We start from the raw sequence: 24,021 nt of genomic DNA, 5'->3' as shown, positions 1-24,021 counted from the left end.
CAGACCACTTCACTGACTGTAATGATATCAACAGACCACTTCACTGACTGTAATGATATCAACAGACCACTTCACTGGCTGTAATGATATCAACAGACCACTTCACTGGCTGTAATGATATCAACAGACCACTTCACTGACTGTAATGATATCAACAGACCACTTCACTGACTGTAATGATATCAACAGACCACTTCACTGACTGTAATGATATCAACAGACCACTTCACTGACTGTAATGATATCAACAGACCACCTCACTGACTGTAATGATATCAACAGACCACTTCACTGACTGTAATGATATCAACAGACCACTTCACTGGCTGTAATGATATCAACAGACCACTTCACTGACTGTAATGATATCAACAGACCACTTCACTGACTGTAATGATATCAACAGACCACTTCACTGACTGTAATGATATCAACAGACCACATCACTGGCTGTAATGATATCAACAGACCACTTCACTGACTGTAATGATATCAACAGACCACTTCACTGACTGTAATGATATCAACAGACCACTTCACTGGCTGTAATGATATCAACAGACCACTTCACTGACTGTAATGATATCAACAGACCACTTCACTGACTGTAATGATATCAACAGACCACTTCACTGACTGTAATGATATCAACAGACCTCTTCACTGACTGTAATGATATCAACAGACCACTTCACTGACTATAAATGATATCAACAGACTGAGACAACAGACCACTTCACTGACTGTAATGATATCAACAGACCACTTCACTGACTATAAATGATATCAACAGACTGAGACAACAGACCACTTCACTGACTATAAATGATATCAACAGACTGTGACAACAGACCACTTCACTGACTATAAATGATATCAACAGACTTTCATTTGTCTCTCTCAGATCTCCAGAAATGTGAGTTTGAACAGTATGTATGATTTAATGCTCAATTTAAAGATTCCTGTTTAAAATGGTTTATAGAAAATGGTTTACTGCTACTTTATTACTAAATAACACATATGTTTACGCATTATTATAATCAATGGCTGTTGTTTTTAACTAGGAATTGACAATGAAAAGAGGACATTAAATCATTCCAGAGGCCAAAGACAGTTTGCTGTGTGTTTGTTTAGGTCACTTTGGATTCCATTTGGACAGACACCAGGAAAGAACCCTGTGAAATGTGTTTCATAAAAATATATATATATTTATTCACAACTCAAACCCTCCAATATTTATTTTTAATTTACCTTTATTTAACTAAGCAGGTCACTTAAGAACAAATTCTTATTTACAATGACGGCCTAGGAACAGTGGGTTAACTGGTCTAGGAACGGTGGGTTAACTGGTCTAGGAACGGTGGGTTAACTGGTCTAGGAACAGTGGGTTAACTGCCTTGTTCAGCTCAGGGATTCGATCTTGCAACGTTTCGGTTACTAGTCCAACGCTCGAACCACTAGGCTACCTGCCGCCCCTCTAACCACTAGGCTACCTGCCGCCCCTCTAACCACTAGGCTACCTGTCTCTAACCACTAGGCTACCTGCCGCCACCCTAACCACTGGGCTACCTGCCGCCCCTCTAACCACTAAGCTACCTGCCGCCCCTCTAACCACTAGGCTACCTGCCGCCCCTCTAACCACTAGGCTACCTGCCGCCCCTCTAACCACTAGGCTACCCTACCACCCCTCTAACCACTAAGCTACCTGCCGCCCCTCTAACCACTAGGCTACCCTGCAGCCCCTCTAACCACTAGGCTACCTGTCTCTAACCACTAGGCTACCTGCCGCCCCTCTAACCACTAGGCTACCTGCCGCCCTTCTAACCACTAGGCTACCTGCCGCCCCTCTAATTACTAGGCTACCCTGCCACCCCTCTAACCACTAAGCTACCTGCCGCCCCTCTAACCACTAGGCTACCTGCCGCCCCTCTAACCACTAGGCTACCTGTCTTTAACCACTAGGCTACCTGCCGCCCCTCTAACCACTAGGCTACCTGCCGCCCCTCTAACCACTAAGCTACCTGCCGCCCCTCTAACCACTAGGCTACCTGCCGCCCCTCTAACCACTAGGCTACCTGCCGCCCCTCTAACCACTAGGCTACCCTGCCACCCCTCTAACCACTAAGCTACCTGCCGCCCCTCTAACCACTAGGCTACCCTGCTGCCCCTCTAACCACTAGGCTACCTGCCGCCCCTCTAACCACTAAGCTACCTGCCGCCCCTCTAACCACTAGGCTACCTGCCGCCCCTCTAACCACTAGGCTACCTGCCGCCCCTCTAACCACTAGGCTACCCTGCCACCCCTCTAACCACTAAGCTACCTGCCGCCCCTCTAACCACTAGGCTACCCTGCCGCCCCTCTAACCACTAAGCTACCTGCCGCCCCTCTAACCACTAGGCTACCCTGCTGCCCCTCTAACCACTAGGCTACCTGCCGCCCCTCTAACCACTAAGCTACCTGCCGCCCCTCTAACCACTAGGCTACCTGCCGCCCCTCTAACCACTAGGCTACCTGCCGCCCCTCTAACCACTAGGATACCCTACCACCCCTCTAACCACTAAGCTACCTGCCGCTCCTCTAAACACTAGGCTACCCTGCCGCCCCTCTAACCACTAGGCTACCTGTCTCTAACCACTAGGCTACCTGCCGCCCCTCTAACCACTAGGCTACCTGCCGCCCTTCTAACCGCTAGGCTACCTGCCGCCCCTTTAACCACTAGGCTTCCCTACCGTCCCTCTAACCACTAGGCTACCCGCCGCCCCTCTAACCACTAGGCTACCTGCCGCCCTTCTAACCACTAGGCTACCTGCCGCCCCTCTAACCACTAGGCTACCCTGCCGCCCCTCTAACCACTAGGCTACCCTGCCGCCCCTCTAACCACTAGGCTACCCTGCCGTCCCTCTAACCACTAGGCTACCTGCCGCCCCTCTAACCACTAAGCTACCCTGCCGCCCCTCTAACCACTAGGCTACCTGCCGCCCCTCTAACCACTAGGCTACCTGCCGCCCCTCTAACCACTAGGCTACCCTGCCACCCCTCTAACCACTAAGCTACCTGCCGCCCCTCTAACCACTAGGCTACCCTGCCGCCCCTCTAACCACTTGGCTACCCTGCCGTCCCTCTAACCACTAGGCTACCTGCCGCCCCTCTAACCACTAGGCTACCCTGCCGCCCCTCTAACCACTAGGCTACCTGCCGCCCCTCTAACCACTAGGCTACCCTCACCGCCCCTCTAACCACTAGGCTTCCCTACCGTCCCTCTAACCACTAGGCTACCCTCACCGCCCCTCTAACCACTAGGCTACCTGCCGCCCCTCTAACCACTAGGCTACCCTACCGTCCCTCTAACCACTAGGCTACCCTCATCGCCCCTCTAACCACTAGGCTACCTGCCGCCCCTCTAACCACTAGGCTACCCTGCCGCCAGTCTAACCACTAGGCTACCCTGCCGCCCCTCTAACCACTAGGCTACCTGCCATCCCTCTAACCACTAGGCTACCTGCCATCCCTCTAACCACTAGGCTACCCTACCGTCCCTCTAACCACTATGCTACCCTGCCACCCCCAGGCATGTATTCTTCCAGGACCCGTGGAAAGTTAAATTGTGACTAAATCAAATTCAGTTCTGCTTCAATCACATTTTGATAATCCAATACTACCCAGTACTAAATCTTAGTCAATAAAAAAATAGGTTGTATTTTAAATACAAACATTTCCCATCTACAGAAAGTGGTTATTTAACGCCAAAACACAACACCAATTCAATAATACATAGCACCATTCCATTGATGAACCCATACAATGTGCAGTTTACCAGACTCACACCATACATACAGACTGGCATCACATCCTCTCCCTTGGCATCACAACAACAACATCTCCTCTGGCATCACAACAACAACATCTCCTCTGGCATCATGACAACAACATCACGACAACATCTCCTCTGGCATCACAACAACAACATCTCCTCTGACATCACAACAACAACATCTCCTCTGGCATCACAACAACAACATCACGACAACAACATCTCCTCTGGCATCACGACAACAACATCTCCTCTGGCATCACAACAACAACATCTCCTCTGGCATCACAACAACATCATCTCCTCTTGCATCACGACAACAACATCTCCTCTGGCATCACAACAACAACATCACGACAACAACATCTCCTCTGGCATCACAACAACAACATCACGACAACAACATCTCCTCTGGCATCACAACAACAACATCACGACAACAACATCTCCTCTGGCATCACAACAACAACATCTCCTCTGGCATCACAACAACAACATCTCCTCTGGCATCACAACAACAACATCTCCTCTTGCATCACAACAACAACATCACGACAACAATATCTCCTCTGGCATCACAACAACATCTCCTCTGGCATCACAACATCATCTCCTCTGGCATCACGACAACAACATCTCCTCTGGCATCACAACAACAACATCACGACAACATCATCTCCTCTGGCATCACAACAACAACATCACAACAACAACATCTCCTCTGGCATCACAACAACATCTCCTCTGGCATCACAACAACAACATCACGACAACAACATCTCCTCTGGCATCACAACAACAACATCCCCTCTGGCATCACGACAACAACATCACGACAACAACATCTCCTCTGGCATCACAACAACAACATCTCCTCTGGCATCACGACAACATCATCTCCTCTGGCATCACGACAACAACATCACGACAACAACATCTCCTCTGGCATCACAACAACAACATCTCCTCTGGCATCACGACAACATCATCTCCTCTGGCATCACGACAACAACATCCTCTCTGTCATCACAACAACATCATCTCTTCTGGCATCACGACAACAACATCTCCTCTGGCATCACAACAACTGCCGGCGCCGACAGAGATGGCCGCCTCGCTTCGCGTTCCTAGGAAACTATGCAGTTTTTTGTTTTTTTACGTGTTATTTCTTACATTAGTACCCCAGGTCATCTTAGGTTTCATTACATACAGTCGAGAAGAACTACTGAATATAAGATCAGCGTCAACTCACCATCAGTACAACCAAGAATATGTTTTTCGCGAAGCGGAACCTGTGTTCTGCCTTACAAACAGGACAACGGAGTGGATCCTATGCAGCGACCCAAAAAAACGACTCCGAAAGAGAGGGAAACGAGGCGGTCTTCTGGTCAGACTCCGGAGACGGGCACACCGTGCACCACTCCCTAGCATTCTTCTTGCCAATGTCGAGTCTCTTGACAACAAGGTTGATGAAATCCGAGCAAGGGTAGCATTCCAGAGGGACATCAGAGACTGTAACGTCCTTTGCTTCACTGAAACATGGCTCACTGGAGAGACTCTATCCGAAGCGGTGCAGCCAACGGGTTTCTCCACGCATCGCGCTGACAGAAACAAACATCTTTCTGGTAAGAAGAGGGGCGGGGGCGTATGCCTCATGGCCAACGTGACATGGTGTGATGAAAGAAACATACAGGAACTCAAATCCTTCTGTTCACCTGATTTAGAATTCCTCACAATCAAATGTAGACCGCATTATCTACCAAGAGAATTCTCTTCGATTATAGTCACAGCCGTATATATCCCCCCCCAAGCAGACATATTCAATCAATCCCTATACCAGTCTGCTGTTCCCACATGCTTCAAGAGGGCCACCATTGTTCCTGTTCCCAAGAAAGCTAAGGTAACTGAGCTAAACGACTACCGCCCCGTAGCACTCACATCCGTCATCATGAAGTGCTTTAAGAGACTAGTCAAGGACCATATCACCTCCACCCTACCTGACACCCTAGACCCACTCCAATTTGCTTACCGCCCAAATAGGTCCACAGACGATGCAATCTCAACCACACTGCACACTGCCCTAACCCATCTGGACAAGAGGAATACCTATGTGAGAATGCTGTTCATCGACTACAGCTCGGCATTCAACACCATAGTACCCTCCATGGGGGGGGGGGGGGGATCTCGGACTGGAACATTCCTTTCATGGGGGGGGGGGATCTCGGACTGGAACATTCCTTTCATGGGGGGGGGGGATCTCGGACTGGAACATTCCTTTCGTGGGGGGGGGGGGGGGGGATCTCGGACTGGAACATTCCATTCATGGGGGGGGGGATCTCGGACTGGAACATTCCTTTCATGGGGGGGGGGGGGGGGGGATCTCGGACTGGAACATTCCTTTCATGGGGGGGGGGGGGGGGGGCGATCTCGGACTGGAACATTCCTTTCATGGGGGGGGGGGGGGGATCTCGGACTGGAACATTAATTTAATCTGTTTCTGACATTATTCATATATAACCATTGATTGTTGCAGAATATAACTTATAAATGACCCAATCACAACCAAACATATGAATCCATCCAAAATAAAACCAAAATGAATTCACACCCAGACCCCCAGATCATTTGAACCGTTTCCCTTCGGATCACAGACCACATAGAATAGATGATATTGTAGTTTAATAATAACTACAGCCCAGAGATACTGAGGAGCACAGTGATGATCTCAACTACATTACTGTAATGTAAAGGAGCATTCTCAACTACATTACTGTAATGTAAAGGAACATTCTGAACCACATTACTGTAAAGTAAAGGAACATTCTCAACTACATTACTGTAATGTAAAGGAACATTCTCAACTACATTACTGTAATGTAAAGGAACATTCTCAACTACATTACTGTAATGTAAAGGATCATTCTCAACTACATTACTGTAAAGTAAAGGAACATTCTCAACTACATTACTGTAATGTAAAGGAACATTCTGAACTAGATTACTGTAAAGTAAAGGAACATTCTCAACCACATTACTGTAAAGTAAAGGAACATTCTCAACCACATTACTGTAATGTAAAGGAACATTCTCAACTACATTACTGTAATGTAAAGGAACATTCTGAACTAGATTACTGTAAAGTAAAGGAACATTCTGAACCACATTACTGTAATGTAAAGAATCATTCTGAACTACATTACTGTAATGTAAAGGAACATTCTGAACCACATTACTGTAATGTAGAGGAGCATCATGGGAGCATTAGTAAAACCATTGGTAATTACAGTATGTCACAGTTTTGACCAGAGACACACAGTTCAGACAAGAAGGATGCATTGATGCTTGAAAACACCTATCCCAACACATACCCAGCCGACACACACACACACACACACACACACACACACACACACACACACACACACACACACACACACACACACACACACACACACACACACACACACACACACACACACACGAGGTGTGAAGCGTCTCAATACTCACAACAATCTCTCCACAGTTTAATGTCACTGAGAGACAGATCCTCACTACACTCACAACACTCTCTCTACAGTTTAATGTCACTGAGAGACAGATCCTCACTACACTCACAACAATCTCTCTACAGTTTAATGTCACTGAGAGACAGATCCTCACTACACTCACAACACTCTCTCTACAGTTTAATGTCACTGAGAGACAGATCCTCACTACACTCACAACAATCTCTCTACAGGTTAATGTCACTGAGAGACAGATCCTCACTACACTCACTACACTCTCTCTACAGTTTAATGTCACTGAGAGACAGATCCTCACTACACTCACAACACTCTCTCTACAGTTAAATGTCACTGAGAGACAGATCCTCACTACACTCACAACAATCTCTCTACAGGTTAATGTCACTGAGAGACAGATCCTCACTACACTCACTACACTCTCTCTACAGTTTAATGTCACTGAGAGACAGATCCTCACTACACTCACAACACTCTCTCTACAGTTAAATGTCACTGAGAGACAGATCCTCACTACACTCACAACAATCTCTCTACAGTTTAATGTCACTGAGAGACAGATCCTCACTACACTCACAACAATCTCTACAGTTTAATGTCACTGAGAGACAGATCCTCACTACACTCACAACAATCTCTCTACAGTTTAAAGTCACTGAGAGACAGATCCTCAACGCCATTGGGCTCACTACACTCACAACAATCTCTCTACAGTTTAATGTCACTGAGAGACAGATCCTCACTACACTCACAACACTATCTACAGTTTAATGTCACTGAGAGACAGATCCTCACTACACTCACAACAATCTCTCTACAGTTTAAAGTCACTGAGAGACAGATCCTCAACGCCATTGGGCTCACTACACTCACAACAATCTCTCTACAGTTTAATGTCACTGAGAGACAGATCCTCACTACACTCACAACAATCTCTCTACAGGTTAATGTCACTTAGAGACAGATCCTCAACGCCATTGGGCTCACTACACTCACAACACTCTCTCTACAGTTTAATGTCACTGAGAGACAGATCCTCAACGCCATTGGTCTCACTACACTCACAACACACTCTCTACAGTTTAATGTCACTGAGAGACAGATCCTCAACGCCATTGGTCTCACTACACTCACAACAATCTCTCTACAGTTTAAAGTCACTGAGAGACAGATCCTCACTACACTCACAACAATCTCTCTACAGTTTAAAGTCACTGAGAGACAGATCCTCACAACAATCTCTGCTTCCCAAATAGCACGCTATTACCTTTATAGTGGCTTCTGACCACGGCCCATACGCCTCTGGTAAAGAGTAGCACACTATATAGGGAATACAGGGTGCCGTTTGGGACACAGGCTCAGAACACTTAACGTCTTGGCTTTGTTGTTCTTCCTCCTCTCTTCTGTTCTTAGACGGACTACTTCTAGCCATTTGTAAGGGAGTTGGTCTTCTCTGTCCATTAGTGAGGGTGTGTGTCTTCTCTGTCTGTTAGTGAGGGTGTTGTCTTCTCTGTCCGTTAGTGAGGGTGTTGTCTTCTCTGTCCGTTATTGAGGGTGTGTGTTATCGCTGTCCGTTAGTGAGGGTGTGTGTTATCTCTATCCGCTAGTGAGGGTGTGTGTTATCTCTGTCCGTTAGTGAGGGTGTGTGTTATCTCTATCCGTTAGTGAGGGTGTGTGTTATCTCTATCCGCTAGTGAGGGTGTGTTTTATCTCTATCCGCTAGTGAGGGTGTGTGTTATCTCTATCCGCTAGTGAGGGTGTGTGTTATCTCTATCCGTTAGTGAGGGTGTGTGTTATCTCTATCCGCTAGTGAGGGTGTGTTTTATCTCTATCCGCTAGTGAGGGTGTGTGTTATCTCTATCCGCTAGTGAGGGTGTGTTTTATCTCTATCCGCTAGTGAGGGTGTGTGTTATCTCTATCTGCTAGTGAAGGTGTGAGTTCTCTCTATCTGCTAGTGAGGGTGTGAGTTCTCTCTATCTGCTAGTGAGGGTGTGAGTTATCGCTATCCTCTAGTGAGGGTGTGCGTTATCTCTATATGCTAGTGAGGGTGTGCATTATCTCTATCTGCTAGTGAGGGTGTGAGTTATCTCTATCTGCTAGTGAGGGTGTGAGTTATCGCTATCCTCTAGTGAGGGTGTGAGTTATCGCTATCCTCTAGTGAGGGTGTGAGTTATCTCTATCTGCTAGTGAGGGTGTGAGTTATCTCTATCTGCTAGTGAGGGTGTGAGTTATCTATATCCGCTAGTGAGGGCGAGAGTTAACTCTATCTGTTAGTGAGGGTGTGAGTTATCGCTATCCGCTAGTGAGGGTGTGAGTTATCTCTATCCTCTAGTGAGGGTGTGAGTTCTCTCTATCTGCTAGTGAGGGTGTGAGTTATCTCTATCTGATAGTGAGGGTGTGAGTTATCTCTATCCTCTAGTGAGGGTGAGATTTATCTCTATCCGCTAGTGAGGGTGTGAGTTATCTCTATCCGCTAGTGAGGGTGTGAGTTATCTCTATCCGCTAGTGAGGGTGTGAGTTATCTCTATCTGCTAGTGAGGGTGTGTGTTATCTCTATCTGCTAGTGAGGGTGTGAGTCTTCTCAGACTGTTAGTTGTTGTAGTGAGCAGTAGAATATGATTTCCATCTCCTCACCTCGTAAAAAACACATTACAGAGCAGTGAGACGATTATGAACTGCGTGATAAGGAGGAGAAAGAGGACAACAGGAAGAGATGAGAGAGATGAGAGAGGAGGGGGAAAGGAATTGGGATTGATATGATGTTGATGCTTTTCACCACCGAGCTCCTGGAGGAGACTATGTTTACCATGACATTAAACATAAGCAATTCCTCTAACACTTAACCTGACACACACACACACACACACACACACACACACACACACACACAGATTGATACACAGGAAAAACATTCAATTCAACAGTCAATTTCCAAAAGCATTATCTAAAGAAAGAAACCTCCCTCCAATAACTCCAGATGAGGAAGAAACAAACCTCCCTCCAATAACTCCAGATGAGGAAGAAACAAACCTCCCTCCAATAACTCCAGATGAGGAAGAAACAAACCTCCCTCCAATAACTCCAGATGAGGAAGAAACAAACCTCCCTCCAATAACTCCAGATGAGGAAGAAACAAACCTCCCTCCAATAACTCCAGATGAGGAAGAAACAAACCTCCCTCCAATAACTCCAGATGAGGAAGAAACAAACCTCCCTCCAATAACTCCAGATGAGGAAGAAACAAACCTCCCTCCAATAACTCCAGATGAGGAAGAAACAAACCTCCCTCCAATAACTCCAGATGAGGAAGAAACAAACCTCCCTCCAATAACTCCAGATGAGGAAGAAACAAACCTCCCTCCAATAACTCCAGATGAGGAAGAAACAAACCTCCCTCCAATAACTCCAGATGAGGAAGAAACAAACCTCCCTCCAATAACTCCAGATGAGGAAGAAACAAACCTCCCTCCAATAACTCCAGATGAGGAAGAAACAAACCTCCCTCCAATAACTCCAGATGAGGAAGAAACAAACCTCCCTCCAATAACTCCAGATGAGGAAGAAACAAACCTCCCTCCAATAACTCCAGATGAGGAAGAAACAAACCTCCCTCCAATAACTCCAGATGAGGAAGAAACAAACCTCCCTCCAATAACTCCAGATGAGGAAGAAACAAACCTCCCTCCAATAACTCCAGATGAGGAAGAAACAAACCTCCCTCCAATAACTCCAGATGAGGAAGAAACAAACCTCCCTCCAATAACTCCAGATGAGGAAGAAACAAACCTCCCTCCAATAACTCCAGATGAGGAAGAAACAAACCTCCCTCCAATAACTCCAGATGAGGAAGAAACAAACCTCCCTCCAATAACTCCAGATGAGGAAGAAACAAACCTCCCTCCAATAACTCCAGATGAGGAAGAAACAAACCTCCCTCCAATAACTCCAGATGAGGAAGAAACAAACCTCCCTCCAATAACTCCAGATGAGGAAGAAACAAACCTCCCTCCAATAACTCCAGATGAGGAAGAAACAAACCTCCCTCCAATAACTCCAGATGAGGAAGAAACAAACCTCCCTCCAATAACTCCAGATGAGGAAGAAACAAACCTCCCTCCAATAACTCCAGATGAGGAAGAAACAAACCTCCCTCCAATAACTCCAGATTAGGAAGAAACAAACCTCCCTCCAATAACTCCAGATTAGGAAGAAACAAACCTCCCTCCAATAACTCCAGATGAGGAAGAAACAAACCTCCCTCCAATAACTCCAGATGAGGAAGAAACAAACCTCCCTCCATTAACTCCAGATGAGGAAGAAACAAACCTCCCTCCAATAACTCCAGATGAGGAAGAAACAAACCTCCCTCCAATAACTCCAGATGAGGAAGAAACAAACCTCCCTCCAATAACTCCAGATGAGGAAGAAACAAACCTCCCTCCAATAACTCCAGATGAGGAAGAAACAAACCTCCCTCCAATAACTCCAGATGAGGAAGAAACAAACCTCCCTCCAATAACTCCAGATGAGGAAGAAACAAACCTCCCTCCAATAACTCCAGATGAGGAAGAAACAAACCTCCCTCCAATAACTCCAGATGAGGAAGAAACAAACCTCCCTCCAATAACTCCAGATGAGGAAGAAACAAACCTCCCTCCAATAACTCCAGATGAGGAAGAAACAAACCTCCCTCCAATAACTCCAGATGAGGAAGAAACAAACCTCCCTCCAATAACTCCAGATGAGGAAGAAACAAACCTCCCTCCAATAACTCCAGATTAGGAAGAAACAAACCTCCCTCCCTACACACAGTCATGTTATAACTACACACAGTCATGTTATAACTACACACAGTCATGTTATAACTACACACAGTCATGTTATAACTACACACAGTCATGTTATAACTACACACAGTCATGTTATAACTACACACAGTCATGTTATAACTACACACAGTCATGTTATAACTACACAACATGTTATAACTACACACAGTCATGTTATAACTACACACAGTCATGTTATAACTACACACAGTCATGTTATAACTACACACAGTCATGTTATAACTACACACAGTCATGTTATAACTACACACAGTCATGTTATAACTACACACAGTCATGTTATAACTACACACAGTCATGTTATAACTACACACAGTCATGTTATAACTACACACAGTCATGTTATAACTACACAACAGTCATGTTATAACTACACACAGTCATGTTATAACTACACACAGTCATGTTATAACTACACAACAGTCATGTTATAACTACACACAGTCATGTTATAACTACACACAGTCATGTTATAACTACACAACAGTCATGTTATAACTACACAACACACAGTCATGTTATAACTACACAACAGTCATGTTATAACTACACAACAGTCATGTTATAACTACACAACACACAGTCATGTTATAACTACACACAGTCATGTTATAACTACACACAGTCATGTTATAACTACACACAGTCATGTTATAACTACACACAGTCATGTTATAACTACACACAGTCATGTTATAACTACACACAGTCATGTTATAACTACACACAGTCATGTTATAACTACACACAGTCATGTTATAACTACACAACACAACAGTCATGTTATAACTACACACAGTCATGTTATAACTACACACAGTCATGTTATAACTACACACAGTCATGTTATAACTACACAACACACAGTCATGTTATAACTACACAACACACAGTCATGTTATAACTACACACAGTCATGTTATAACTACACAACACACAGTCATGTTATAACTACACACAGTCATGTTATAACTACAAACAGTCATGTTATAACTACACAACACACAGTCATGTTATAACTACACACAGTCATGTTATAACTACAAACAGTCATGTTATAACTACACAACACACAGTCATGTTATAACTACACACAGTCATGTTATAACTACACAACACACAGTCATGTTATAACTACACAACACACAGTCATGTTATAACTACACACAGTCATGTTATAACTACACAACACACAGTCATGTTATAACTACACACAGTTATGTTATAACTACACAACACACAGTCATGTTATAACTACACAACACACAGTCATGTTGTAACAACACACAGTCATGTTATAACTACACAACACACAGTCATGTTATAACTACACAACACACAGTCATGTTATAACTACACACAGTCATGTTATAACTACACACAGTCATGTTATAACTACACAACACACAGTCATGTTATAACTACACACAGTCATGTTATAACTACACAACACACAGTCATGTTATAACTACACAACACACAGTCATGTTATAACTACACACAGTCATGTTATAACTACACAACACAACAGTCATGTTATAACTACACAACACACAGTCATGTTATAACTACACAACATTAATGTTATAACTACACAACACACATGTTATAACTAACTACACAACACACAGTCATGTTATAACTACACAACAAACAGCCAACTGTCATCCATAAGTCTATCACTCATGTGTTGAGTGAATACAGTGTATAATCACTGTAATCTTGAAGTGATATGACACTTGGGACTCGGTGATGTGGAAAGAGATATCCTGTGTGAGCTTGTCTGTTGTAAAGTTATTTTGCTGTGTGTTGTGGAAGCCACTGTTTGTTGGTCTTGAGTAACAGAAAGTCCAGACACAGCAGAAACAGCCTCTATAAATGCATCCACTTACATAATGAGAGAGCAGTGATAGTGTACTAAATGGCACCCTATTCATTATATAGTGCACTACTTTTTACCATGACCCATAGGGCTCTGATCATATAAATGCACAATATAGGAACAAGTTGACATTTGGTACAACTATGTAGTGCCCCAGCACAACATGACATCCTATATGGGTTAGCCCACTAGACCCAACTCATTTGATCACATGTAGGTCACGTAGCTGAGGTGTTCTACTAACTCTAATTTCATAGATAGGTGTTCTATTAACACTCCTGACATAGATAGGTGTTCTATTAACACTCCTGACATAGATAGGTGTTCTATCAAACACTCCTGACATAGATAGGTCTTCTATCAACACTCCTGACATAGATAGGTGTTCTATTAACACTCCTGGCATAGTTGGTGTTCTATTAACATTCCTGACATAGATAGGTGGCCTACTAACACTCCTGACATAGATAGGTGTTCTACTAACACTCCTGACATAGATAGGTGTTCTATTAATACTCCTGACAGATAGGTGTTCTATTAACACTCCTCACATATATATGTGTTCTATTAACACTCCTGACATAGATAGGTGTTCTATTAACACACCTGACAGATAGGTGTTCTATCAACACTCCTTACATAGATAGGTGTTCTATTAACACTCCTGACATGGATAGGTGTTCTATTAACACTCCTGACAGATAGGTGTTCTATCAACACTCCTTACATAGATAGGTGTTATATTAACACTCCTGACATAGATAGGTGTTCTATTAATACTCCTTACATAGCTGAGATGTTCTATTAACACTCCTAATATAGATAGGTGTTCTATTAACACTTCTGACATAGATAGGTGTTCTATTAACACTCCTGACATAGATAGGTGTTATATTAACACTCCTGGCATAGATAGGTGTTATATTAACACTCCTGACATAGATATGTGTTCTATTAACATTCCTGACATAGATAGGTGTTCAATTAACACTCCTGACATAGATATGTGTTCTATTAACACTCCTGACATAGACAGGTGTTATATTAACACTCCTGGCATAGATAGGTGTTCTATTAACACTCCTGACATAGATAGGTGTTCTATTAACACTCCTGACATAGATATGTGTTCTATTAACATTCCTGACATAGATAGGTGTTCAATTAACACTCCTGACATAGATATGTGTTCTATTAACACTCCTGACATAGACAGGTGTTATATTAACACTCCTGGCATAGATAGGTGTTCTATTAACACTCCTGACATAGATAGGTGTTCTATTAACACTCCTGCCATAGATAGGTGTTCTATTAACACTCCTGACATGGATAGGTGTTCTATTAACACTCCTGGCATAGATAGGTGTTGTATTAACACTCCTGACATAGACATGTGTTATATTAACACTACGGGATGCTTTATAATACAGGCCAGTTGATGCTACATTTAGTACATTTAGTATATCACACTGAACACACAGTCACAGCATCATTCTCTACTACAATGCTTCAAGATTCGACACACCACCAGGATCACAGAAACAACTAGCTGATACAGTTTATCTATGAAACCCATTGAGGTGAGGAAAGAGATGGGAAAGAGGGTAGAGGGAAGAGGGGGAGAGATGGAGGGGAGGGGAGAGATGGAGGGGAGGGGGGTGGGGGAGAGAAAGAGCTGACCAAGCAGGAATTCCCACAGCCTCCAGCAGTGTGGTTAGATATGCACCATCATTACAGAGAGAGAACGAGAGAGAGAGAGGAGGATGTATAGAGAGAAAATAGAGAGGGATATACTGTAGAGAAATTAATGAAGAGGGGAAGAGAGAGAGAGGAGGCAGGGGGGAGAGAGAGGGATATACTGTAGTGAAATTAATGAAGAGGGTTAGAGAGAGAGAGGAGGCAGGGGGGAGAGAGAGGGATATACTGTAGAGAAATTAATGAAGAGGGGGAGAGAGAGAGAGAGGAGGCAGGGGGGAGAGAAAGAGCGAGGGAAGGGGGAGAGAGAGAGGGGAGGCAGGGGGGAGAGAAAGAGCGAGGGAAGGGGGAGAGAGAGAGGGGAGGCAGGGGGGAGAGAAAGAGTGAGGGAAGGGGGAGAGAGAGAGAGAGGAGGCAGGGGGGAGAGAAAGAGCGAGGGAAGGGGGAAAGAGAGAGAGAGTATAGAAGGGAGCCTGTTAAAGTCTTACATTCAACATTAGAAAACCTCAGCAGATTTGGAGCAAAGATTTTATAGAGCTACTGCAACACAATCTACAACACACACACACACACACTCACACACACACACACACACACACACACACACACACACACTCACACACACACACACACACACACACACACACACACACACACACACACACACAGATAAGGTTACCGCTCTTATCCACTGAATTGAAAAGTGAAACAATAACTTGGTGGCATTTTCACAACACCCTAAATGCCACACCAACGCTGTTCCATTAACTACAGCATCAATCTACTAACTACAGCATCAATCTACTAACTACAGCATCAATCTACTAACTACAGCATCAATCTACTAACTACAACATAAATATAATAACTACAGCATCAATCTACTAACTACAGCATCAATCTACTAACTACAGCATCAATCTACTAACTACAGCATCAATCTACTAACTACAGCATCAATCTACTAACTACAGCATAAATATAATAACTACAGCATCAATCTACTTACTACAATCTACTTACTCCCTCTCTCCCTATCCCCTCTCCTCCTTATCTCCCTCCCTATCCCCTCTTCCTCCCTCCCTCCCTCCCTCCCTATCCCCTCTTCCTCCCTATCCCCTCTTCCCCCCTCCCTCCCTATCACCTCTTCCTCCTTCCCTCCCTCCCTATCCCCTCTTCCTCCCTATCCCCTCCCCTCCCTCCCTCCCTCCCTCCCTATCCCCTCTCCTCATTCCATCCCTCCCTCCCTATCCCCTCTCCTCATTCCCTCCCTCCCTATCCCCTCCCTCCCTCCCTCCCTCCCTCCCTCCTCCCTCCCTCCCTCCCTCCCTCCCTATCCCCTCTCCTCATTCCATCCCTCCCTCCCTATCCCCTCTCCTCATTCCCTCCCTCCCTATCCCCTCTCCTAATTCCCTCCCTCCCTCCCCACCAGAAGAGAAGGGAATAGACAGTATGCTTTATAGTGGCAGGTAGAGCAGAGAAATACCAATAGAGAATACGTCAGCCTGCCGATGATTGGATTACCCCTCTGTGATGTCATTACAGCTGAACATTCACTCCAATCACTGAATTCATTTTTCAATGAATTTCACCACTAATGCAAGAGGTCTGACTGGAGAAGCTCCTTGTGAGGATGGCATACAGTCAATATATCCCACCCTCGCAATGTGTGTGTGTGTGTGTGTGTGTGTGTGTGTGTGTGTGTGTGTGTGTGTGTGTGTGTGTGTGTGTGTGTGTGTGTGTGTGTGTGTGTGTGGTTTATAGCAGGGAGGGCAGAATAAATCAACTACTGTATATTTCTCCCTGCCTCTCCATTAGTGTAAGGAGGTACCAATCTGCAGTAACAGTAGAGGGAGAGAGAGAGAGAGAGAGAGGGAGAGAGAGAGAGAGACCAAGAGAGAGAGGGAGAGAACGAGAGAGAGAGAGAGAGAGAGAGAGAGAGAGAGAGACCGAGAGAGAGAGGGAGAGAGAGAGAGAGGCTGAGAGAGAGAGGGAGAGAACAAGAGAGAGAGAGAGAGAGAGAGACCGAGAGAGAGAGGGAGAGAGAGAGAGACCGGGAGAGAGAGAGAGAGAGAGAGAGAGAGAGAGGGTGAAAATCTATATAGACATTCCGATAACCTATATAGACATATATAAACATTCAGATCACCTATATAAAAATTCAGATCACCTATATGTTATTGTTCCACCCTACAGACACTGATACAGTAGACCTAGTTGTTATTGTTCTACCCTAATGTACAGACACTGATACAGTAGACCTAGTTGTTACTGTTCCACCCTACAGACACTGATACAGTAGACCTAGTTGTTATTGTTCCAACCTAAAGACACTGATACAGTAGACCTAGTTGTTACTGTTCCACCCTACAGTACAGACACTGATACAGTAGACCTAGTTGTTGTTGTTCCACCCTACAGACACTGATACAGTAGACCTAGTTGTTATTGTTCCACCCTACAGTACAGACACTGATACAGTAGACCTAGTTGTTATTGTTCCACCCTACAGACACAGATACAGTAGACCTAGTTGTTATTGTTCCACCCTACAGTACAGACACTGATGCAGTAGACCTAGTTGTTATTGTTCCACCCTACAGACACAGATACAGTAGACCTAGTTGTTATTGTTCCATCCTGCAGTACAGACACTGATACAGTAGACCTAGTTGTTATTGTTCCACCCTACAGACACTGATGCAGTAGACCTAGTTGTTATTGTTCCACCCTACAGTACAGACACTGATACAGTAGACCTAGTTGTTATTGTTCCACCCTACAGACACTGATACAGTAGACCTAGTTGTTATTGTTCCAACCTACAGACACTGATACAGTAGACCTAGTTGTTATTGTTCCACCCTACAGTACAGACACTGAGAGTGTGAGGGAAGATGTGTCCTCAAAGGTTTCTCTAACTAATGATTAGAAAGAAATTACCTTCTCTCTTTCTGCTCTCTCAACAAATACAACAGACGATTAGAAACACCCACAAACAAACACACACACACAAATACCACACAATTACACACACACACACACACACAAATACCACACAATTACACACACACACACACACACAAATACCACACAATTACACACACACACACAAATACCACACAATTACACACACACACACACTTGTGCTTCTAGTTCCGACAATGCAGTAATAACAAGTAATCTAGCTAACAATTCCAAAACTACTGTCTTGTACACAGTGTAAGGGGATAAAGAATATGTACATAAGGATATATGAATGAGTGATGGTACAGAACGGCATAGGCAGATACAGTAGATGGTATCGAGTACAGTATATACATATGAGATGAGTATGTAAACAAAGTGGCATAGTTAAAGTGGCTAGTGATACATGTATTACATAAAGATGCAGTAGATGATAGAGTACAGAATATACGTATGCATATGAGATGAATAATGTAGGGTAAGTAACATTATATTAGGTAGCATTGTTTAAAGTGGCTATTTACATAATTTCCCATCAATTCCCATTATTAAAGTGGCTGGAGTTGAGTCAGTGTGTTGGCAGCAGCCACTCAATGTTAGTGGTGGCTGTTTAACACACACCACACAATTACACACACACACACAAATATCACACAATTACACACACACACACACACACACACACACACACAAACCTTTTTTTTGTGTTTTTTTGGATTGTTGATATTTGGTTGGACATATTAGTCCAATACACAGACACAACAGACATGGGTTTCCTCTCCAGTGATCTGAATACAGTCATCCATCTCTACATCGGGGACGGCAGGGTAGCCTAGTGGTTAGAGTGTTGGACTAGTAACCGAAAGGTTGCAAGTTCAAATCCCCGCCTCTACATCTGAATACTGTCATCCATCATCCGTTTCTACATCTGAATACTGTCATCCATCATCCGTCTCTACATCTGAATACTGTCATCCATCATCCGTCTCTACATCTGAATACTGTCATCCATCATCCGTCTCCACATCTGAATACTGTCATCCATCATCCGTCTCCACATCTGAATACTGTCATCCATCATCCGTCTCTACATCTGAATACTGTCATCCATCATCTGCACCCTAGACAAAGTGACCTGACGTTGGTAACACACACACACACACACACACACACGCACACACACACAAAGGAGTGGAGGAAGACTGATATTTTATTAGATTTAGTTCAGATCTTTAGGTAGATCTACATTCACTATGACATCTCTATTTAGCTCAGATCTTTAGGTAGATCTACATTCACTATAACATCTCTATTTAGGTCAGATCTTTAGGTAGATCTACATTCACTATAACATCTCTATTTAGGTCAGATCTTTAGGTAGATCTACATTCAATATAACATCTCTATTTAGGTCAGATCTTTAGGTAGATCTACATTCACTATAACATCTCTATTTAGGTCAGATCTTTAGGTAGATCTACATTCACTATAACATATCTATTTAGGTCAGATCTTTCGGTAGATCTGCATTCACTATAACATCTCTATTTAGGTCAGATCTTTAGGTAGATCTACATTCACTACAACATCTCCATTTAGGTCAGATCTTTAGGTAGATCTACATTCACTATAACATCTCTATTTAGGTCAGATCTTTAGGTAGATCTACATTCACTATAACATCTCTATTTAGGTCAGATCTTTAGGTAGATCTACATTCACTATAACATCTCCATTTAGGTCAGATCTTTAGGTAGATCTACATTCACTATAACATCTCTATTTAGGTCAGATCTTTAAGTAGATCTACATTCACTATAACATCTCTATTTAGGTCAGATCTTTAGGTAGATCTACATTCACTATAACATCTCCATTTAGGTCAGATCTTTAGGTAGATCTGAATTCACTATAACATCTCTATTTAGGTCAGATCTTTAGGTAGATCTACATTCACTATAACATCTCTATTTAGGTCAGATCTTTAGGTAGATCTACATTCACTATAACATCTCCATTTAGGTCAGATCTTTAGGTAGATCTACATTCACTATAACATCTCTATTTAGGTCAGATCTTTAGGTAGATCTACATTCACTATAACATCTCTATTTAGGTCAGATCTTTAGGTAGATCTACATTCACTATAACATCTCCATTTAGGTCAGATCTTTAGGTAGATCTACATTCAGTTCAGATTCATTTAAATTGTCAATAGTCTAGAGGCAGAACAATGTTTTACATTGTTTTATTTAACCTTTATTTAACTAGGCAAGTCAGTAAAGAACAAACTATTCTTTACAAGGGCGGCCTACCCCGGCCAAACCCTAAACCAGACGACGCTGGGCCAATTGTGCGCCGCCTTATGGGACTCCAGATCATAGCCGGTTGTGATACAGCCTGGAATCAAATCAGGATCTGTAGTGACGCCTCTAGCACTGAGATGCAGGGTCTTAGACCACTGTGATACAGTCTGGACTGGAACCAGGCTCTGTAGTGACTCCTCTAGCACTGAGATGCAGGGTCTTAGACCACTGTGATACAGTCTGGACTGGAACCAGGGTCTGTAGAGACTCCTCTAGTACTGAGATGCACGGTCTTAGACCACTGTGATACAGTCTGGACTGGAACCAGGGTCTGTAGTGACTCCTCTAGCACCGAGATTAAGTGTCTTAGACCACTGAACCAGGGTCTGTAGTGACTCCTCTAGTACTGAGATGCAGGGTCTGTAGTGACTACTCTAGTACTGAGATGCAGGGTCTGTAGTGACTCCTCTAGCACTGAGATGCAGGGTCTGTTGTGACTCCTCTAGCACTGCGATGCAGGGTCTGTTGTGACTCCTCTAGCACCGAGATGCAGGGTCTTAGACCACTGTGATACAGTCTGGACTGGAACCAGGGTCTGTTGTGACTCCTCTAGTACTGAGATGCAGTGTCTTAGACCACTGTGATACAGTCTGGACTGGAACCAGGGTCTGTAGTGACTCCTCTAGTACTGAGATGCAGGGTCTTAGACCACTGTGATACAGTCTGGACTGGAACCAGGTTCTGTAGTGACTCCTCTAGTACTGAGATGCAGGGTCTTTTGTGACTCCTCTAGCACCGAGATGCAGGGTCTTAGACCACTGTGATACAGTCTGGACTGGAACCAGGGTCTGTTGTGACTCCTCTAGTACTGAGATGCAGTGTCTTAGACCACTGTGATACAGTATGGACTGGAACCAGGGTCTGTAGTGACTCCTCTAGCACCAAGTTGAAGTGTCTTAGACCACTGAACCAGGGTCTGTAGTGACTCCTCTAGTACTGAGATGCAGGGTCTGTAGTGACTCCTCTAGTACTGAGATGCAGGGTCTGTAGTGACTTCTCTAGCACTGAGATGCAGGGTCTGTTGTGACTCCTCTAGCACTGCGATGCAGGGTCTGTAGTGACTCCTCTAGTACTGAGATGCAGGGTCTGTTGTGACTCCTCTAGCACCGAGATGCAGGGTCTTAGACCACTGTGATACAGTCTGGACTGGAACCAGGGTCTGTTGTGACTCCTCTAGTACTGAGATGCAGTGTCTTAGACCACTGTGATACAGTCTGGACTGGAACCAGGGTCTGTAGTGACTCCTCTAGTACTGAGATGCAGGGTCTTAGACCACTGTGATACAGTCTGGACTGGAACCAGGGTCTGTAGTGACTCCTCTAGTACTGAGATGCAGTGTCTTAGACCACTGTGATACAGTCTGGACTGGAACCAGGGTCTGTAGTGACGCCTCTAGCACTGAGATGCAGGGTCTTAGACCGCTGTGATACAGTCTGGACTGGAACCAGGGTCTGTAGTGACGCCTCTAGCACTGAGATGCAGGGTCTTAGACCGCTGTGATACAGTCTGGAATGGAACCAGGGTCTGTAGTGACTCCTCTAGCACTGAGATGCAGGGTCTTAGACGGCTTCGCCATTCAGGAGGTCTTAAAACGTCCCTAAACTCTGTTCAAAGCTTTAGTCCAAACACTGGTTATCCTCCGGACAATGATTGGCTTTCTTTATCTATTTATTCAGAGGCAGAGTTGAGGGAATGAAAGAGAGAAATAAGAGGATGAGAGAAACAGAAGAGAATGAAAAGAGAGATAGTCTGAGTGACAGAAAGGAAGGATATTTTGGGATAGAGAGACAGTCAGAGAGTGACAGAAAGGAAGGAGATTATGGGATAGATAGAGAGACAGACAGTCAGAGAGTGACAGATATGAAGGATATTATGGGATAGAGAGACAGACAGAGAGTGACAGATAAGAAGGATATTATGGGATAGACAGACAGACAGAGAGTGACAGAAAGGAAGGATATTATGGGATAGAGAGACAGACAGTCAGAGTGACAGATATGAAGGATATTATGGGATAGAGAGACAGACAGAGAGTGACAGATAGGAAGGATATTATGGGATAGAGAGACAGACAGTCAGAGAGTGACAGATAGGAAGGATATTATGGGATAGAGAGACAGACAGTCAGAGAGTGACAGACAGGAAGGATATTATGGGATAGAGAGACAGACAGACAGAGAGTGACAGATAGGAAGGATATTATGGGATAGAGAGAGAAAGTCAGAGTGACGGAAATAGAGATAGACAGTCTGAGTGGATGGAGATGATGGGGAAATAGAGATAGACAGTCTGAGTGGATGGAGATGATGGGAAATAGAGATAGACAGTCTGAGTGGATGGAGATGATGGGGAAATAGAGATAGACAGTCTGAGTGGATGGAGATGATGGGAAATATAGATAGACAGTCTGAGTGGATGGAGATGATGGGGAATAGAGATAGACAGTCTGAGTGGATGGAGATGATGGGAAATATAGATAGACAGTCTGAGTGGATGGAGATGATGGGGAATATAGATAGACAGTCTGAGTGGATGGAGATGATGGGAAATATAGATAGACAGTCTGAGTGGATGGAGATGATGGGAAATATAGATAGACAGTCTGAGTGGATGGAGATGATGGGAAATAGAGATAGACAGTCAGACAGAAAAGGGAGGAGATAAAGAGAGAGAAATAAAGAAAGAAAGGATGAAGAGAGAGAGCGAGACAAAAAGAGAGATAACGAAAAGAGAGGGAGACAAATTGAGATGGAGACAGAGAAAGACAGAGAGAGAGAAATAAAGGATGAAGAGAGATAGCGAGACAAAAAGAGAGATAATGAAAAGAGAAGGAGACAAATTGAGATGAATAGAGACAGAGAAAGACAAAGAGAGAGAAAGAAAGGATGAAGAGAGATAGCAAGACAAAAAGAGAGATAATGA

The sequence above is a fragment of the Oncorhynchus clarkii genome, unplaced genomic scaffold (genome assembly GCF_045791955.1).
Source record: "Oncorhynchus clarkii lewisi isolate Uvic-CL-2024 unplaced genomic scaffold, UVic_Ocla_1.0 unplaced_contig_3130_pilon_pilon, whole genome shotgun sequence".
Taxonomy (NCBI): Eukaryota; Metazoa; Chordata; class Actinopteri; order Salmoniformes; family Salmonidae; genus Oncorhynchus; species Oncorhynchus clarkii.
This window is presented reverse-complemented; position numbering follows the sequence as displayed.